The sequence below is a fragment of the Pristiophorus japonicus genome, chromosome 12 (genome assembly GCF_044704955.1).
Source record: "Pristiophorus japonicus isolate sPriJap1 chromosome 12, sPriJap1.hap1, whole genome shotgun sequence".
In the NCBI taxonomy this organism is placed as follows: Eukaryota; Metazoa; Chordata; class Chondrichthyes; family Pristiophoridae; genus Pristiophorus; species Pristiophorus japonicus.
The window spans coordinates 124,578,458-124,597,992 of record NC_091988.1 but is presented as its reverse complement, the minus strand read 5'-3'; positions in this window follow the sequence as shown (position 1 = coordinate 124,597,992).

The window sequence follows — 19,535 nt, the reverse complement described above, 5'->3', positions numbered from 1 at the left end:
AATCAGCCAGGGGTCCTGCTCCTGATCACTGCCCAGTGACCTTGGGGTTAGAGAGAGGGGGAAATCAGCCAGGGGTCCTGCTCCTGATCACTGCCCAGTGACCCCTGGGATAGAGAGTGGAAATCAGCCAGGGTTGCTGCTCCTGATCACTGCCCAGTGACCTTGGGGTTAGAGAGAGGGGGAAATCAGCCAGGGGTCCTGCTCCTGATCACTGCCCAGTGACCCCTGGGATAGAGAGTGGAAATCAGCCAGGGTTCCTGCTCCTGATGACCGCCCAGTGACCCCGGGGTGAGAGAGAGGGAGAAATCAGCCATGTTTCCTGCTCCTGATCACTGTCCATGGACCCCTGTGTTAGAGAGAGAGGGGAAATCAGCCAGGGTTCCTGCTCCTGATCACTGCCCAGTGACCTCGGCATTAGAGAGAGTGGGAAATCAGCCAGGGGTCCTGCTCCTGATCACTGCCCAGTGATCCCTGGGTTAGAGAGAGAATGAAATCAGCCAGGATTCCTGCTCCTGATCACTGTCCAGTGACCCCTGTGTTAGAGAGGGTAAATCAGCCAGGGTTCCTGCTCCTGATCACTGCCCAGTGACCTTGGGGTTAAAGAGAGGGGGAAATCAGCCAGGGGTCCTGCTCCTGATCACTGCCCAGTGACCACTGGGATAGAGAGGGGAAATCAGCCAGGGTTCCTGCTCCTGATCACCGCCCAGTGACCCCGGGGTGAGAGAGAGGGAGAAATCAGCCAGGTTTCCTGCTCCTGATCACTGTCCATGGACCCCTGTGTTAGAGAGAGAGGGGAAATCAGCCAGGGTTCCTGCTCCTGATCACTGTACAGTCACCCCTGGGTCAGAGAGAGAGAGGGGAATTCAGCCAGGGTTCATGCCCCTGATCACTGCCCAGTGACCCCTGGGTTAGAGAGAGGGGGAAATCAGCCAGGGGTCCTGCTCCTGGTCACTGCCCAGTGATCCCTGGGTTAGAGAGAGGGGAAATCAGCCTGGGTTCCTGCTCCTGATCACTGCCCAGTAAACCCTGGGTTAGAGAGAGGGGAAATCAGCCAGGGTTCCTGCCCTGATCACTGCCTAGTGACCCCTGGTTTCGAGAGAGAGGAAATCAGCCAGGGTTCCTGCTATTGATCACTGTCCCGTGACCGATGCGTTAGAGAGAGAGGGGAAATCAGCCAGGGTACCTGCTCCTGATCACTGCCCAGTGAACCCTGGGTTAGAGAGGGGAAAATCAGCTAGGGTTCCTGCTCCTGATGACTGCCCAGTGACCCCTGGGTTAGAGAAGGTAAATCAGCCAGGGTTCATGCTCCTGATCACTGTCCAGTGACCCCTGGGATAGAGAGAGAGAGGGTAAATCAGCCATGATTCCTGCCCCTGACCACTGCCCAGTGACCCCTGGGTTAGAGAGAGAGAGCGGAAAACAGCCAGGGTTCCTGCTCCTGATCACTGTCCAGTGACCCCTGGTTTAGAGAGATGGGGAAATCAGCCACGGTTCATGCCCATGATCAATGCCCAGTGACCCCTGGGTTCGAGAGGGTGAATCAGCCAGGATTGCGACTTCTGATCACTGCCCAGTGACACCGGGGTTAGAGAGAGGGTGAAATCAGCCAGGGTTCCTGCTCCTGATCACTGTCCATGGACCCCTGGGTAAGTGAGAGAGGTGAAATCAGCAGGATTCCTGTTCCTGATCACTGTCCAGTGACCCCTGGGTTAGAGAGAGGGGGAAATCAGCCAGGATTCCTGCTCCTGATCACTGCACAGTGACCCCTGGGTTAGAGAGGGGAAATCAGCCGGGGTTCCTGCTCCTGATCACTGCCCAGTAACCCCTGTGTTAGAGACGGGAAAATCAGCCAGGGTTCCTGCTCCTGATCACTGCCCAGTGACCCCTGGGTTAGACAGGGTAAATCAGCCAGGGTTCCTGCTCCTGATCACTGCCGAGTGACCCCGGAGTTAGAGAGAGGGGTAAATCAGCCAGTGTTCCTGCTCCTGATCACTGTCCATGGACCCCTGGGTTAGAGAGAGAGGGGAAGTCAGCCAAGGGTCCTGCACCTGATCACTGCCCAGTGATCCCTGGGTTATAGAGAGATGAAATCAGTCAGGCTTCCTGCTCCTGATAACTGTCCAGTGACCGATGCGTTAGAGAAAGGGGAAATCAGCCAGGGGTCCTGCTCCTGATCACTGCCCAGTGACCCCTGGGTTAGAGAGGGGAAAATCAGCCTGGGTTCCTGCTCCTGATAACTGCCCAGTGACCCCTGGGTTAGAGAGGGTAAATCAGCCAGGGTACCTGCTCCTGATCACTGCCCAGTGACCCCGGGTTTAGAGAGAGAGGAGAAATCAGCCAGGGTTCCTGCTCCTGATCACTGTCCATGGACCCCTGGTTTAGAGAGAGAGAGCAGAAAACAGGCAGGGTTCCTGCCGCTGATCACTGCCCAGCGACCCCGGGTTTAGAGAGAGGGGGAAATCAGCCAGGATTCTTGCTCCTGATCACTGCACAGTGACCCCTGGGTTAGACAGGGGAAATCAGCCGGGGTTCCTGCTCCTGATCACTGCCCAGTAACCCCTGGGTTAGAGACGGGAAAATCAGCCAAGGTTCCTGCTCCTGATCACTGCCCAGTGACCCCTGGGTTAGACAGGGTAAATCAGCCAGGGTTCCTGCTCCTGATCACTGCCCAGTGACCCCGGAGTTAGAGAGAGGGGGAAATCAGCCAGTGTTCCTGCTCCTGATCACTGTCCATGGACCCCTGGGTTAGAGAGAGAGGGGAAGTCAGCCAGGGTTCCTGCACCTGATCACTGCCCAGTGATCCCTGGGTTAGAGAGAGGGGGAAATCAGCCAGGGTTCCTGCTCCTAATCACTGCCCAGTAACCCCTGGGTTAGAGAGAGGGGAAATCAGCCTGGGTTCCTGCCTCTGATCACTGCCCAGTGACCCCGGAGTTAGAGAGAGGCGGAAATCAGCCAGGGGTCCTGCTCCTGATCACTGCCCACTGACCCCGGGTTTAGAGAGAGAGGAGAAATCAGCCAGGGTTCCTGCTCCTGATCACTGTCCATGGACCCCTGGTTTATAGAGAGAGAGCGGAAAACAGGCAGGGTTCCTGCCCCTGATCACTGCCCAGTGACTAATAGGTTAGAGAGAGGGAGAAATCAGCCAGGGGTCCTGCTCCTGATCACTGTCCAGTGACCCCTGGGTTCGAGAGGGGAAATCAGCCAGATTTCCTGCTCCTGATCACTGCCCAGTGATATCGGGGTTAGAGAGAGAGGGAAATCAGCCAGGGTTCCTGCGCCTGATCACTGCCCAGTGATCCCGGGGTTAGAGAGAGAGGGAAATCTGCCAGGGTTCCTGCTCCTGATCACCGTCCATGGATCCCTGGGTTAGAGAGAGAGGGGAAATCAGACAGGGTTCCTGCTCCTGATCACTTCCCAGTGACCCCTGGGTTAGAGAGCGTAAATCAGCCAGTGTTCCTGCTCCGGATCACTGCCCAGTGACCCCGGGGTTAGAAGGAGAGTGAAATCAGCCAGCGTTCCTGCTCCTGATCACTGTCCATGGACCCCTGGGTTAGAGAGAGAGGGGAAATCAGCCAGGGTTTCTGCTCCTGATCACTGTCCAGTGACACCTGTGTTAGAGAGGGTAAATCAGCCAGGATTCCTGCTCCTGATCACTGCCCAGTGACCTTGGGGTTAGAGAGAGAGGAGAAATCAGCCAGGGGTCCTGCTCCTGATCACTGCCCAGTGACCTTGGGGTTAGAGAGAGGGGGAAATCAGCCAGGGGTCCTGCTCCTGATCACTGCCCAGTGACCCCTGTGTTAGAGAGAGAGGGGAAATCAGCCAGGGTTCCTGTCCTGATCACTGCCCAGTGACCCCTGGGTTAGAGAGAGGGGGAAATCAGCCAGGGGTCCTGCTCCTGATCACTGCCCAGTGATCCCTGGGTTAGAGAGAGGGGAAATCAGCCTGGGTTCCTGCTCCTGATCACTGCCCAGTAAACCCTGGGTTAGAGAGAGGGGAAATCAGCCAGGGTTCCTGCCCTGATCACTGCCTAGTGACCCCTGGTTTAGAGAGAGAGGAAATCAGCCAGGGTTCCTGCTATTGATCACTGTCCCGTGACCGATGCGGTAGAGAGAGAGGGGAAATCAGCCAGGGTACCTGCTCCTGATCACTGCCCAGTGACCGCTGGGTTAGAGAGGGGAAAATCAGCTAGGGTTCCTGCTCCTGATGACTGCCCAGTAACCCCTGTGTTAGAGACGGGAAAATCAGCCAGGGTTCCTGCTCCTGATCACTGCCCAGTGACCCCTGGGTTAGACAGGGTAAATCAGCCAGGGTTCCTGCTCCTGATCACTGTCCAGTGACCCCTGGGTTAGAGAGAGGGGGAAATCAGCCAGGATTCCTGCTCCTGATCACTGCACAGTGACCCCTGGGTTAGAGAGGGGAAATCAGCCGGGGTTCCTGCTCCTGATCACTGCCCAGTAACCCCTGTGTTAGAGACGGGAAAATCAGCCAGGGTTCCTGCTCCTGATCACTGCCCAGTGACCCCTGGGTTAGACAGGGTAAATCAGCCAGGGTTCCTGCTCCTGATCACTGCCCAGTGACCCCGGAGCTAGAGAGAGGGGGAAATCAGCCAGTGTTCCTGCTCCTGATCACTGTCCATGGACCCCTGGGTTAGAGAGAGAGGGGATGTCAGCCAGGGTTCCTGCACCTGATCACTGCCCAGTGATCCCTGGGTTATAGAGAGATGAAATCAGCCAGGCTTCCTGCTCCTGATAACTGTCCAGTGACCGATGCGTTAGAGAAAGGGGAAATCAGCCAGGGTCCTGCTCCTGATCACTGCCCAGTGACCCCTGGGTTAGAGAGGGGAAAATCAGCCTGGGTTCCTGCTCCTGATCACTGCCCAGTGACCCCTGGGTTAGAGAGGGTAAATCAGCCAGGGTTCCTGCTCCTGATCACTGCCCAGTGACCCCGGGTTTAGAGAGAGAGGAGAAATCAGCCAGGGTTCCTGCTCCTGATCACTGTCCATGGACACCTGGTTTAGAGAGAGAGAGCGGAAAACAGGCAGGGTTCCTGCCCCTGATCACTGCCGAGTGACTAATAGGTTAGAGAGAGGGAGAAATCAGCCAGGGGTCCTGCTCCTGATCACTGTCCAGTGACCCCTGGGTTCGAGAGGGGAAATCAGCCAGGGTTCCTGCTCCTGATCACTGCCCAGTGATATCGGGGTTAGAGAGAGAGGGAAATCAGCCAGGGTTCCTGCGCCTGATCACTGCCCAGTGATCCCGGGGTTAGAGAGAGAGGGAAATCTGCCAGGGTTCCTGCTCCTGATCACCGTCCGTGGATCCCTGGGTTAGAGAGAGAGGGGAAATCAGACAGGGTTCCTGCTCCTGATCACTGCCCAGTGACCCCTGGGTTAGAGAGCGTAAATCAGCCAGTGTTCCTGCTCCGGATCACTGCCCAGTGACCTTGGGGTTAGAGAGAGAGGAGAAATCAGCCAGGGGTCCTGCTCCTGATCACTGCCCAGTGACCTTGGGGTTAGAGAGAGGGGGAAATCAGCTAGGGGTCCTGCTCCTGATCACTGCCCAGTGACCCCTGGGATAGAGAGTGGAAATCAGCCAGGGTTGCTGCTCCTGATCACTGCCCAGTGACCTTGGGGTTAGAGAGAGGGGGAAATCAGCCAGGGGTCCTGCTCCTGATCACTGCCCAGTGACCCCTGGGATAGAGAGTGGAAATCAGCCAGGGTTCCTGCTCCTGATCACCGCCCAGTGACCCCGGGGTGAGAGAGAGGGAGAAATCAGCCAGGTTTCCTGCTCCTGATCACTGTCCATGGACCCCTGTGTTAGAGAGAGAGGGGAAATCAGCCAGGGTTCCTGCTCCTGATCACTGCCCAGTGACCCCTGGGTTAGAGAGAGGGGGAAATCAGCCAGGGGTCCTGCTCCTGATCACTGCCCAGTGATCCCTGGGTTAGAGAGAGGGGGAAATCAGCCAGGATTCCTGCTCCTGATCACTGTCCAGTGACCCCTGTGTTAGAGAGGGTAAATCAGCCAGGGTTCCTGCTCCTGATCACTGCCCAGTGACCTTGGGGTTAGAGAGAGGGGGAAATCAGCCAGGGGTCCTGCTCCTGATCACTGCCCAGTGACCACTGGGATAGAGAGGGGAAATCAGCCAGGGTTCCTGCTCCTGATCACCGCCCAGTGACCCCGGGGTGAGAGAGAGGGAGAAATCAGCCAGGTTTCCTGCTCCTGATCACTGTCCATGGACCCTTGTGTTAGAGAGAGAGGGGAAATCAGCCAGGGTTCCTGCTCCTGATCACTGTACAGTCACCCCTGGGTCAGAGAGAGAGAGGGGAATTCAGCCAGGGTTCATGCCCCTGATCACTGCCCAGTGACCCCTGGGTTAGAGAGAGGGGGAAATCAGCCAGGGGTCCTGCTCCTGGTCACTGCCCAGTGATCCCTGGGTTAGAGAGAGGGGAAATCAGCCAGGGTTCCTGCTCCTGATCACTGCCCAGTAAACCCTGGGTTAGAGAGAGGGGAAATCAGCCAGGGTTCCTGCCCTGATCACTGCCTAGTGACCCCTGGTTTCGAGAGAGAGGAAATCAGCCAGGGTTCCTGCTATTGATCACTGTCCCGTGACCGATGCGTTAGAGAGAGAGGGGAAATCAGCCAGGGTACCTGCTCCTGATCACTGCCCAGTGAACCCTGGGTTAGAGAGGGGAAAATCAGCTAGGGTTCCTGCTCCTGATGACTGCCCAGTGACCCCTGGGTTAGAGAAGGTAAATCAGCCAGGGTTCATGCTCCTGATCACTGTCCAGTGACCCCTGGGATAGAGAGAGAGAGGGTAAATCAGCCAGGATACCTGCCCCTGACCACTGCCCAGTGACCCCTGGGTTAGAGAGAGAGAGCGGAAAACAGCCAGGGTTCCTGCTCCTGATCACTGTACAGTGACCCCTGGTTTAGAGAGATGGGGAAATCAGCCACGGTTCATGCCCATGATCAATGCCCAGTGACCCCTGGGTTCGAGAGGGTGAATCAGCCAGGATTGCGACTCCTGATCACTGCCCAGTGACACCGGGGTTAGAGAGAGGGTGAAATCAGCCAGGGTTCCTGCTCCTGATCACTGCCCAGTGACCCCGGAGCTAGAGAGAGGGGGAAATCAGCCAGTGTTCCTGCTCCTGATCACTGTCCATGGACCACTGGGTTAGAGAGAGAGGGGATGTCAGCCAGGGTTCCTGCACCTGATCACTGCCCAGTGATCCCTGGGTTATAGAGAGATGAAATCAGCCAGGCTTCCTGCTCCTGATAACTGTCCAGTGACCGATGCGTTAGAGAAAGGGGAAATCAGCCAGGGTCCTGCTCCTGATCACTGCCCAGTGACCCCTGGGTTAGAGAGGGGAAAATCAGCCAGGGTTCCTGCTCCTGATCACTGCCCAGTGACCCCTGGGTTAGAGAGGGTAAATCAGCCAGGGTTCCTGCTCCTGATCACTGCCCAGTGACCCCGGGTTTAGAGAGAGAGGAGAAATCAGCCAGGGTTCCTGCTCCTGATCACTGTCCATGGACACCTGGTTTAGAGAGAGAGAGCGGAAAACAGGCAGGGTTCCTGCCCCTGATCACTGCCCAGTGACTAATAGGTTAGAGAGAGGGAGAAATCAGCCAGGGGTCCTGCTCCTGATCACTGTCCAGTGACCCCTGGGTTCGAGAGGGGAAATCAGCCAGGGTTCCTGCTCCTGATCACTGCCCAGTGATATCGGGGTTAGAGAGAGAGGGAAATCAGCCAGGGTTCCTGCGCCTGATCACTGCCCAGTGATCCCGGGGTTAGAGAGAGAGGGAAATCTGCCAGGGTTCCTGCTCCTGATCACCGTCCGTGGATCCCTGGGTTAGAGAGAGAGGGGAAATCAGACAGGGTTCCTGCTCCTGATCACTGCCCAGTGACCCCTGGGTTAGAGAGCGTAAATCAGCCAGTGTTCCTGCTCCGGATCACTGCCCAGTGACCTTGGGGTTAGAGAGAGAGGAGAAATCAGCCAGGGGTCCTGCTCCTGATCACTGCCCAGTGACCTTGGGGTTAGAGAGAGGGGGAAATCAGCTAGGGGTCCTGCTCCTGATCACTGCCCAGTGACCCCTGGGATAGAGAGTGGAAATCAGCCAGGGTTGCTGCTCCTGATCACTGCCCAGTGACCTTGGGGTTAGAGAGAGGGGGAAATCAGCCAGGGGTCCTGCTCCTGATCACTGCCCAGTGACCCCTGGGATAGAGAGTGGAAATCAGCCAGGGTTCCTGCTCCTGATCACCGCCCAGTGACCCCGGGGTGAGAGAGAGGGAGAAATCAGCCAGGTTTCCTGCTCCTGATCACTGTCCATGGACCCCTGTGTTAGAGAGAGAGGGGAAATCAGCCAGGGTTCCTGCTCCTGATCACTGCCCAGTGACCCCTGGGTTAGAGAGAGGGGGAAATCAGCCAGGGGTCCTGCTCCTGATCACTGCCCAGTGATCCCTGGGTTAGAGAGAGGGGGAAATCAGCCAGGATTCCTGCTCCTGATCACTGTCCAGTGACCCCTGTGTTAGAGAGGGTAAATCAGCCAGGGTTCCTGCTCCTGATCACTGCCCAGTGACCTTGGGGTTAGAGAGAGGGGGAAATCAGCCAGGGGTCCTGCTCCTGATCACTGCCCAGTGACCACTGGGATAGAGAGGGGAAATCAGCCAGGGTTCCTGCTCCTGATCACCGCCCAGTGACCCCGGGGTGAGAGAGAGGGAGAAATCAGCCAGGTTTCCTGCTCCTGATCACTGTCCATGGACCCTTGTGTTAGAGAGAGAGGGGAAATCAGCCAGGGTTCCTGCTCCTGATCACTGTACAGTCACCCCTGGGTCAGAGAGAGAGAGGGGAATTCAGCCAGGGTTCATGCCCCTGATCACTGCCCAGTGACCCCTGGGTTAGAGAGAGGGGGAAATCAGCCAGGGGTCCTGCTCCTGGTCACTGCCCAGTGATCCCTGGGTTAGAGAGAGGGGAAATCAGCCAGGGTTCCTGCTCCTGATCACTGCCCAGTAAACCCTGGGTTAGAGAGAGGGGAAATCAGCCAGGGTTCCTGCCCTGATCACTGCCTAGTGACCCCTGGTTTCGAGAGAGAGGAAATCAGCCAGGGTTCCTGCTATTGATCACTGTCCCGTGACCGATGCGTTAGAGAGAGAGGGGAAATCAGCCAGGGTACCTGCTCCTGATCACTGCCCAGTGAACCCTGGGTTAGAGAGGGGAAAATCAGCTAGGGTTCCTGCTCCTGATGACTGCCCAGTGACCCCTGGGTTAGAGAAGGTAAATCAGCCAGGGTTCATGCTCCTGATCACTGTCCAGTGACCCCTGGGATAGAGAGAGAGAGGGTAAATCAGCCAGGATACCTGCCCCTGACCACTGCCCAGTGACCCCTGGGTTAGAGAGAGAGAGCGGAAAACAGCCAGGGTTCCTGCTCCTGATCACTGTACAGTGACCCCTGGTTTAGAGAGATGGGGAAATCAGCCACGGTTCATGCCCATGATCAATGCCCAGTGACCCCTGGGTTCGAGAGGGTGAATCAGCCAGGATTGCGACTCCTGATCACTGCCCAGTGACACCGGGGTTAGAGAGAGGGTGAAATCAGCCAGGGTTCCTGCTCCTGATCACTGTCCATGGACCCCTGGGTTAGTGAGAGAGGTGAAATCAGCAGGATTCCTGCTCCTGATCACTGTCCAGTGACCCCTGGGTTAGAGAGAGGGGGAAATCAGCCAGGATTCCTGCTCCTGATCACTGCACAGTGACCCCTGGGTTAGAGAGGGGAAATCAGCCGGGGTTCCTGCTCCTGATCACTGCCCAGTAACCCCTGTGTTAGAGACGGGAAAATCAGCCAGGGTTCCTGCTCCTGATCACTGCCCAGTGACCCCTGGGTTAGACAGGGTAAATCAGCCAGGGTTCCTGCTCCTGATCACTGCCGAGTGACCCCGGAGTTAGAGAGAGGGGTAAATCAGCCAGTGTTCCTGCTCCTGATCACTGTCCATGGACCCCTGGGTTAGAGAGAGAGGGGAAGTCAGCCAGGGTTCCTGCACCTGATCACTGCCCAGTGATCCCTGGGTTATAGAGAGATGAAATCAGCCAGGCTTCCTGCTCCTGATAACTGTCCAGTGACCGATGCGTTAGAGAAAGGGGAAATCAGCCAGGGGTCCTGCTCCTGATCACTGCCCAGTGACCCCTGGGTTAGAGAGGGGAAAATCAGCCAGGGTTCCTGCTCCTGATAACTGCCCAGTGACCCCTGGGTTAGAGAGGGTAAATCAGCCAGGGTACCTGCTCCTGATCACTGCCCAGTGACCCCGGGTTTAGAGAGAGAGGAGAAATCAGCCAGGGTTCCTGCTCCTGATCACTGTCCATGGACCCCTGGTTTAGAGAGAGAGAGCAGAAAACAGGCAGGGTTCCTGCCGCTGATCACTGCCCAGCGACCCCGGGTTTAGAGAGAGGGGGAAATCAGCCAGGATTCCTGCTCCTGATCACTGCACAGTGACCCCTGGGTTAGACAGGGGAAATCAGCCGGGGTTCCTGCTCCTGATCACTGCCCAGTAACCCCTGGGTTAGAGACGGGAAAATCAGCCAAGGTTCCTGCTCCTGATCACTGCCCAGTGACCCCTGGGTTAGACAGGGTAAATCAGCCAGGGTTCCTGCTCCTGATCACTGCCCAGTGACCCCAGAGTTAGAGAGAGGGGGAAATCAGCCAGTGTTCCTGCTCCTGATCACTGTCCATGGACCCCTGGGTTAGAGAGAGAGGGGAAGTCAGCCAGGGTTCCTGCACCTGATCACTGCCCAGTGATCCCTGGGTTAGAGAGAGGGGGAAATCAGCCAGGGTTCCTGCTCCTAATCACTGCCCAGTAACCCCTGGGTTAGAGAGAGGGGGAAATCAGCCTGGGTTCCTGCCTCTGATCACTGCCCAGTGACCCCGGAGTTAGAGAGAGGCGGAAATCAGCCAGGCGTCCTGCTCCTGATCACTGCCCACTGACCCCGGGTTTCGAGAGAGAGGAGAAATCAGCCAGGGGTCCTGCTCCTGATCACTGCCCAGTGACCACTGGGATAGAGAGGGGAAATCAGCCAGGGTTCCTGCTCCTGATCACCGCCCAGTGACCCCGGGGTGAGAGAGAGGGAGAAATCAGCCAGGTTTCCTGCTCCTGATCACTGTCCATGGACCCCTGTGTTAGAGAGAGAGGGGAAATCAGCCAGGGTTCCTGCTCCTGATCACTGTACAGTCACCCCTGGGTCAGAGAGAGAGAGGGGAATTCAGCCAGGGTTCATGCCCCTGATCACTGCCCAGTGACCCCTGGGTTAGAGAGAGGGGGAAATCAGCCAGGGGTCCTGCTCCTGGTCACTGCCCAGTGATCCCTGGGTTAGAGAGAGGGGAAATCAGCCTGGGTTCCTGCTCCTGATCACTGCCCAGTAAACCCTGGGTTAGAGAGAGGGGAAATCAGCCAGGGTTCCTGCCCTGATCACTGCCTAGTGACCCCTGGGTTAGAGAGAGAGGAAATCAGCCAGGGTTCCTGCTATTGATCACTGTCCCGTGACTGATGCGTTAGAGAGAGAGGGGAAATCAGCCAGGGTACCTGCTCCTGATCACTGCCCAGTGAACCCTGGGTTAGAGAGGGTAAAATCAGCTAGGGTTCCTGCTCCTGATGACTGCCCAGTGACCCCTGGGTTAGAGAAGGTAAATCAGCCAGGGTTCATGCTCCTGATCACTGTCCAGTGACCCCTGGGATAGAGAGAGAGAGGGTAAATCAGCCAGGATTCCTGCCCCTGACCACTGCCCAGTGAACCCTGGGTTAGAGAGAGAGAGCGGAAAACAGCCAGGGTTCCTGCTCCTGATCACTGTACAGTGACCCCTGGTTTAGAGAGATGGGGAAATCAGCCACGGTTCATGCCCATGATCAATGCCCAGTGACCCCTGGGTTCGAGAGGGTGAATCAGCCAGGATTGCGACTCCTGATCACTGCCCAGTGACACCGGGGTTAGAGAGAGGGTGAAATCAGCCAGGGTTCCTGCTCCTGATCACTGTCCATGGACCCCTGGGTTAGTGAGAGAGGTGAAATCAGCAGGATTCCTGCTCCTGATCACTGTCCAGTGACCCCTGGGTTAGAGAGAGGGGGAAATCAGCCAGGATTCCTGCTCCTGATCACTGCACAGTGACCCCTGGGTTAGAGAGGGGAAATCAGCCAGGGTTCCTGCTCCTGATCACTGCCCAGTAACCCCTGTGTTAGAGACGGGAAAATCAGCCAGGGTTCCTGCTCCTGATCACTGCCCAGTGACCCCTGGGTTAGACAGGGTAAATCAGCCAGGGTTCATGCTCCTGATCACTGCCGAGTGACCCCGGAGTTAGAGAGAGGGGTAAATCAGCCAGTGTTCCTGCTCCTGATCACTGTCCATGGACCCCTGGTTTAGAGAGATGGGGAAATCAGCCACGGTTCATGCCCATGATCAATGCCCAGTGACCCCTGGGTTCGAGAGGGTGAATCAGCCAGGATTGCGACTCCTGATCACTGCCCAGTGACACCGGGGTTAGAGAGAGGGTGAAATCAGCCAGGGTTCCTGCTCCTGATCACTGCCCAGTGATCCCTGGGTTATAGAGAGATGAAATCAGCCAGGCTTCCTGCTCCTGATAACTGTCCAGTGACCGATGCGTTAGAGAAAGGGGAAATCAGCCAGGGGTCCTGCTCCTGATCACTGCCCAGTGACCCCTGGGTTAGAGAGGGGAAAATCAGCCAGGGTTCCTGCTCCTGATAACTGCCCAGTGACCCCTGGGTTAGAGAGGGTAAATCAGCCAGGGTACCTGCTCCTGATCACTGCCCAGTGACCCCGGGTTTAGAGAGAGAGGAGAAATCAGCCAGGGTTCCTGCTCCTGATCACTGTCCATGGACCCATGGTTTAGAGAGAGAGAGCAGAAAACAGGCAGGGTTCCTGCCCCTGATCACTGCCCAGCGACCCCGGGTTTAGAGAGAGGGGGAAATCAGCCAGGATTCCTGCTCCTGATCACTGCACAGTGACCCCTGGGTTAGACAGGGGAAATCAGCCGGGGTTCCTGCTCCTGATCACTGCCCAGTAACCCCTGGGTTAGAGACGGGAAAATCAGCCAAGGTTCCTGCTCCTGATCACTGCCCAGTGACCCCTGGGTTAGACAGGGTAAATCAGCCAGGGTTCCTGCTCCTGATCACTGCCCAGTGACCCCGGAGTTAGAGAGAGGGGGAAATCAGCCAGTGTTCCTGCTCCTGATCACTGTCCATGGACCCCTGGGTTAGAGAGAGAGGGGAAGTCAGCCAGGGTTCCTGCACCTGATCACTGCCCAGTGATCCCTGGGTTAGAGAGAGGGGGAAATCAGCCAGGGTTCCTGCTCCTAATCACTGCCCAGTAACCCCTGGGTTAGAGAGAGGGGAAATCAGCCTGGGTTCCTGCCTCTGATCACTGCCCAGTGACCCCGGAGTTAGAGAGAGGCGGAAATCAGCCAGGGGTCCTGCTCCTGATCACTGCCCACTGACCACTGGGATAGAGAGGGGAAATCAGCCAGGGTTCCTGCTCCTGATCACCGCCCAGTGACCCCGGGGTGAGAGAGAGGGAGAAATCAGCCAGGGTTCCTGCTCCTGATCACTGTCCATGGACCCCTGTGTTAGAGAGAGAGGGGAAATCAGCAGGATTCCTGCTCCTGATCACTGTCCAGTGACCCCTGGGTTGGAGAGAGGGGGAAATCAGCCAGGATTCCTGCTCCTGATCACTGCACAGTGACCCCTGGGTTAGAGAGGGGAAATCAGCCGGGGTTCCTGCTCCTGATCACTGCCCAGTAACCCCTGTGTTAGAGATGGGAAAATCAGCCAGGGTTCCTGCTCCTGATGACTGCCCAGTGACCCCTGGGATAGAGAGAGAGAGGGTAAATCAGCCAGGATACCTGCCCCTGACCACTGCCCAGTGACCCCTGGGTTAGAGAGAGAGAGCGGAAAACAGCCAGGGTTCCTGCTCCTGATCACTGTACAGTGACCCCTGGTTTAGAGAGATGGGGAAATCAGCCACGGTTCATGCCCATGATCAATGCCCAGTGACCCCTGGGTTCGAGAGGGTGAATCAGCCAGGATTGCGACTCCTGATCACTGCCCAGTGACACCGGGGTTAGAGAGAGGGTGAAATCAGCCAGGGTTCCTGCTCCTGATCACTGTCCATGGACCCCTGGGTTAGTGAGAGAGGTGAAATCAGCAGGATTCCTGCTCCTGATCACTGTCCAGTGACCCCTGGGTTAGAGAGAGGGGGAAATCAGCCAGGGTACCTGCTCCTGATCACTGCCCAGTGAACCCTGGGTTAGAGAGGGTAAAATCAGCTAGGGTTCCTGCTCCTGATGACTGCCCAGTGACCCCTGGGTTAGAGAAGATAAATCAGCCAGGGTTCATGCTCCTGATCACTGTCCAGTGACCCCTGGGATAGAGAGAGAGAGGGTAAATCAGCCAGGATTCCTGCCCCTGACCACTGCCCAGTGACCCCTGGGTTAGAGAGAGAGAGCGGAAAACAGCCAGGGTTCCTGCTCCTGATCACTGTACAGTGACCCCTGGTTTAGAGAGATGGGGAAATCAGCCACGGTTCATGCCCATGATCAATGCCCAGTGACCCCTGGGTTCGAGAGGGTGAATCAGCCAGGATTGCGACTCCTGATCACTGCCCAGTGACACCGGGGTTAGAGAGAGGGTGAAATCAGCCAGGGTTCCTGCTCCTGATCACTGTCCATGGACCCCTGGGTTAGTGAGAGAGGTGAAATCAGCAGGATTCCTGCTCCTGATCACTGTCCAGTGACCCCTGGGTTAGAGAGAGGGGGAAATCAGCCAGGATTCCTGCTCCTGATCACTGCACAGTGACCCCTGGGTTAGAGAGGGGAAATCAGCCGGGGTTCCTGCTCCTGATCACTGCCCAGTAACCCCTGTGTTAGAGATGGGAAAATCAGCCAGGGTTCCTGCTCCTGATCACTGCCCAGTGACCCCTGGGTTAGACAGGGTAAATCAGCCAGGGTTCCTGCTCCTGATCACTGCCGAGTGACCCCGGAGTTAGAGAGAGGGGTAAATCAGCCAGTGTTCCTGCTCCTGATCACTGTCCATGGACCCCTGGGTTAGAGAGAGAGGGGAAGTCAGCCAGGGTTCCTGCACCTGATCACTGCCCAGTGATCCCTGGGTTATAGAGAGATGAAATCAGCCAGGCTTCCTGCTCCTGATAACTGTCCAGTGACCGATGCGTTAGAGAAAGGGGAAATCAGCCAGTGGTCCTGCTCCTGATCACTGCCCAGTGACCCCTGGGTTAGAGAGGGGAAAATCAGCCAGGGTTCCTGCTCCTGATAACTGCCCAGTGACCCCTGGGTTAGAGAGGGTAAATCAGCCAGGGTACCTGCTCCTGATCACTGCCCAGTGACCCCGGGTTTAGAGAGAGAGGAGAAATCAGCCAGGGTTCCTGCTCCTGATCACTGTCCATGGACCCCTGGTTTAGAGAGAGAGAGCAGAAAACAGGCAGGGTTCCTGCCGCTGATCACTGCCCAGCGACCCCGGGTTTAGAGAGAGGGGGAAATCAGCCAGGATTCCTGCTCCTGATCACTGCACAGTGACCCCTGGGTTAGACAGGGGAAATCAGCCGGGGTTCCTGCTCCTGATCACTGCCCAGTAACCCCTGGGTTAGAGACAGGAAAATCAGCCAAGGTTCCTGCTCCTGATCACTGCCCAGTGACCCCTGGGTTAGACAGGGTAAATCAGCCAGGGTTCCTGCTCCTGATCACTGCCCAGTGACCCCGGAGTTAGAGAGAGGGGGAAATCAGCCAGTGTTCCTGCTCCTGATCACTGTCCATGGACCCCTGGGTTAGAGAGAGAGGGGAAGTCAGCCAGGGTTCCTGCACCTGATCACTGCCCAGTGATCCCTGGGTTAGAGAGAGGGGGAAATCAGCCAGGGTTCCTGCTCCTAATCACTGCCCAGTAACCCCTGGGTTAGAGAGAGGGGGAAATCAGCCTGGGTTCCTGCCTCTGATCACTGCCCAGTGACCCCAGAGTTAGAGAGAGGCGGAAATCAGCCAGGCGTCCTGCTCCTGATCACTGCCCACTGACCCCGGGTTTAGAGAGAGAGGAGAAATCAGCCAGGGGTCCTGCTCCTGATCACTGCCCAGTGACCACTGGGATAGAGAGGGGAAATCAGCCAGGGTTCCTGCTCCTGATCACCGCCCAGTGACCCCGGGGTGAGAGAGAGGGAGAAATCAGCCAGGTTTCCTGCTCCTGATCACTGTCCATGGACCCCTGTGTTAGAGAGAGAGGGGAAATCAGCCAGGGTTCCTGCTCCTGATCACTGTACAGTCACCCCTGGGTCAGAGAGAGAGAGGGGAATTCAGCCAGGGTTCATGCCCCTGATCACTGCCCAGTGACCCCAGGGTTAGAGAGAGGGGGAAATCAGCCAGGGGTCCTGCTCCTGGTCACTGCCCAGTGATCCCTGGGTTAGAGAGAGGGGAAATCAGCCTGGGTTCCTGCTCCTGATCACTGCCCAGTAAACCCTGGGTTAGAGAGAGGGGAAATCAGCCAGGGTTCCTGCCCTGATCACTGCCTAGTGACCCCTGGTTTCGAGAGAGAGGAAATCAGCCAGGGTTCCTGCTATTGATCACTGTCCCGTGACCGATGCGTTAGAGAGAGAGGGGAAATCAGCCAGGGTACCTGCTCCTGATCACTGCCCAGTGAACCCTGGGTTAGAGAGGGGAAAATCAGCTAGGGTTCCTGCTCCTGATGACTGCCCAGTGACCCCTGGGTTAGAGAAGGTAAATCAGCCAGGGTTCATGCTCCTGATCACTGTCCAGTGACCCCTGGGATAGAGAGAGAGAGGGTAAATCAGCCAGGATTCCTGCCCCTGACCACTGCCCAGTGACCCCTGGGTTAGAGAGAGAGAGCGGAAAACAGCCAGGGTTCCTGCTCCTGATCACTGTACAGTGACCCCTGGTTTAGAGAGATGGGGAAATCAGCCACGGTTCATGCCCATGATCAATGCCCAGTGACCCCTGGGTTCGAGAGGGTGAATCAGCCAGGATTGCGACTCCTGATCACTGCCCAGTGACACCGGGGTTAGAGAGAGGGTGAAATCAGCCAGGGTTCCTGCTCCTGATCACTGTCCATGGACCCCTGGGTTAGTGAGAGAGGTGAAATCAGCAGGATTCCTGCTCCTGATCACTGTCCAGTGACCCCTGGGTTAGAGAGAGGGGGAAATCAGCCAGGATTCCTGCTCCTGATCACTGCACAGTGACCCCTGGGTTAGAGAGGGGAAATCAGCCGGGGTTCCTGCTCCTGATCACTGCCCAGTAACCCCTGTGTTAGAGACGGGAAAATCAGCCAGGGTTCCTGCTCCTGATCACTGCCCAGTGACCCCTGGGTTAGACAGGGTAAATCAGCCAGGGTTCCTGCTCCTGATCACTGCCGAGTGACCCCGGAGTTAGAGAGAGGGGTAAATCAGCCAGTGTTCCTGCTCCTGATCACTGTCCATGGACCCCTGGGTTAGAGAGAGAGGGGAAGTCAGCCAGGGTTCCTGCACCTGATCACTGCCCAGTAATCCCTGGGTTAGAGAGAGGGGGAAATCAGCCAGGGTTCCTGCTCCTAATCACTGCCCAGTAACCCCTGGGTTAGAGAGAGGGGGAAATCAGCCTGGGTTCCTGCCTCTGATCACTGCCCAGTGACCCCGGAGTTAGAGAGAGGCGGAAATCAGCCAGGCGTCCTGCTCCTGATCACTGCCCACTGACCCCGGGTTTAGAGAGAGAGGAGAAATCAGCCAGGGGTCCTGCTCCTGATCACTGCCCAGTGACCACTGGGATAGAGAGGGGAAATCAGCCAGGGTTCCTGCTCCTGATCACCGCCCAGTGACCCCGGGGTGAGAGAGAGGGAGAAATCAGCCAGGTTTCCTGCCCCTGATCACTGCCCAGTGACCCCAGGGTTAGAGAGAGGGGGAAATCAGCCAGGGGTCCTGCTCCTGGTCACTGCCCAGTGATCCCTGGGTTAGAGAGAGGGGAAATCAGCCTGGGTTCCTGCTCCTGATCACTGCCCAGTAAACCCTGGGTTAGAGAGAGGGGAAATCAGCCAGGGTTCCTGCCCTGATCACTGCCTAGTGACCCCTGGTTTCGAGAGAGAGGAAATCAGCCAGGGTTCCTGCTATTGATCACTGTCCCGTGACCGATGCGTTAGAGAGAGAGGGGAAATCAGCCAGGGTACCTGCTCCTGATCACTGCCCAGTGAACCCTGGGTTAGAGAGGGGAAAATCAGCCAGGGTTCATGCTCCTGATCACTGTCCAGTGACCCCTGGGATAGAGAGAGAGAGGGTAAATCAGCCAGGATTCCTGCCCCTGACCACTGCCCAGTGACCCCTGGGTTAGAGAGAGAGAGCGGAAAACAGCCAGGGTTCCTGCTCCTGATCACTGTACAGTGACCCCTGGTTTAGAGAGATGGGGAAATCAGCCACGGTTCATGCCCATGATCAATGCCCAGTGACCCCTGGGTTCGAGAGGGTGAATCAGCCAGGATTGCGACTCCTGATCACTGCCCAGTGACACCGGGGTTAGAGAGAGGGTGAAATCAGCCAGGGTTCCTGCTCCTGATCACTGTCCATGGACCCCTGGGTTAGTGAGAGAGGTGAAATCAGCAGGATTCCTGCTCCTGATCACTGTCCAGTGACCCCTGGGTTAGAGAGAGGGGGAAATCAGCCAGGATTCCTGCTCCTGATCACTGCACAGTGACCCCTGGGTTAGAGAGGGGAAATCAGCCAGGGTTCCTGCTCCTGATCACTGCCCAGTAACTCCTGTGTTAGAGACGGGAAAATCAGCCAGGGTTCCTGCTCCTGATCACTGCCCAGTGACCCCTGGGTTAGACAGGGTAAATCAGCCAGGGTTCCTGCTCCTGATCACTGCCGAGTGACCCCGGAGTTAGAGAGAGGGGGAAATCAGCCAGTGTTCCTGCTCCTGATCACTGTCCATGGACCCCTGGTTTAGAGAGATGGGGAAATCAGCCACGGTTCATGCCCATGATCAATGCCCAGTGACCCCTGGGTTCGAGAGGGTGAATCAGCCAGGATTGCGACTCCTGATCACTGCCCAGTGACACCGGGGTTAGAGAGAGGGTGAAATCAGCCAGGGTTCCTGCTCCTGATCACTGCCCAGTGATCCCTGGGTTATAGAGAGATGAAATCAGCCAGGCTTCCTGCTCCTGATAACTGTCCAGTGACCGATGCGTCAGAGAAAGGGGAAATCAGCCAGGGGTCCTGCTCCTGATCACTGCCCAGTGACCCCTGGGTTAGAGAGGGGAAAATCAGCCAGGGTTCCTGCTCCTGATAACTGCCCAGTGACCCCTGGGTTAGAGAGGGTAAATCAGCCAGGGTACCTGCTCCTGATCACTGCCCAGTGACCCCGGGTTTAGAGAGAGAGGAGAAATCAGCCAGGGTTCCTGCTCCTGATCACTGTCCATGGACCCATGGTTTAGAGAGAGAGAGCAGAAAACAGGCAGGGTTCCTGCCCCTGATCACTGCCCAGCGACCCCGGGTTTAGAGAGAGGGGGAA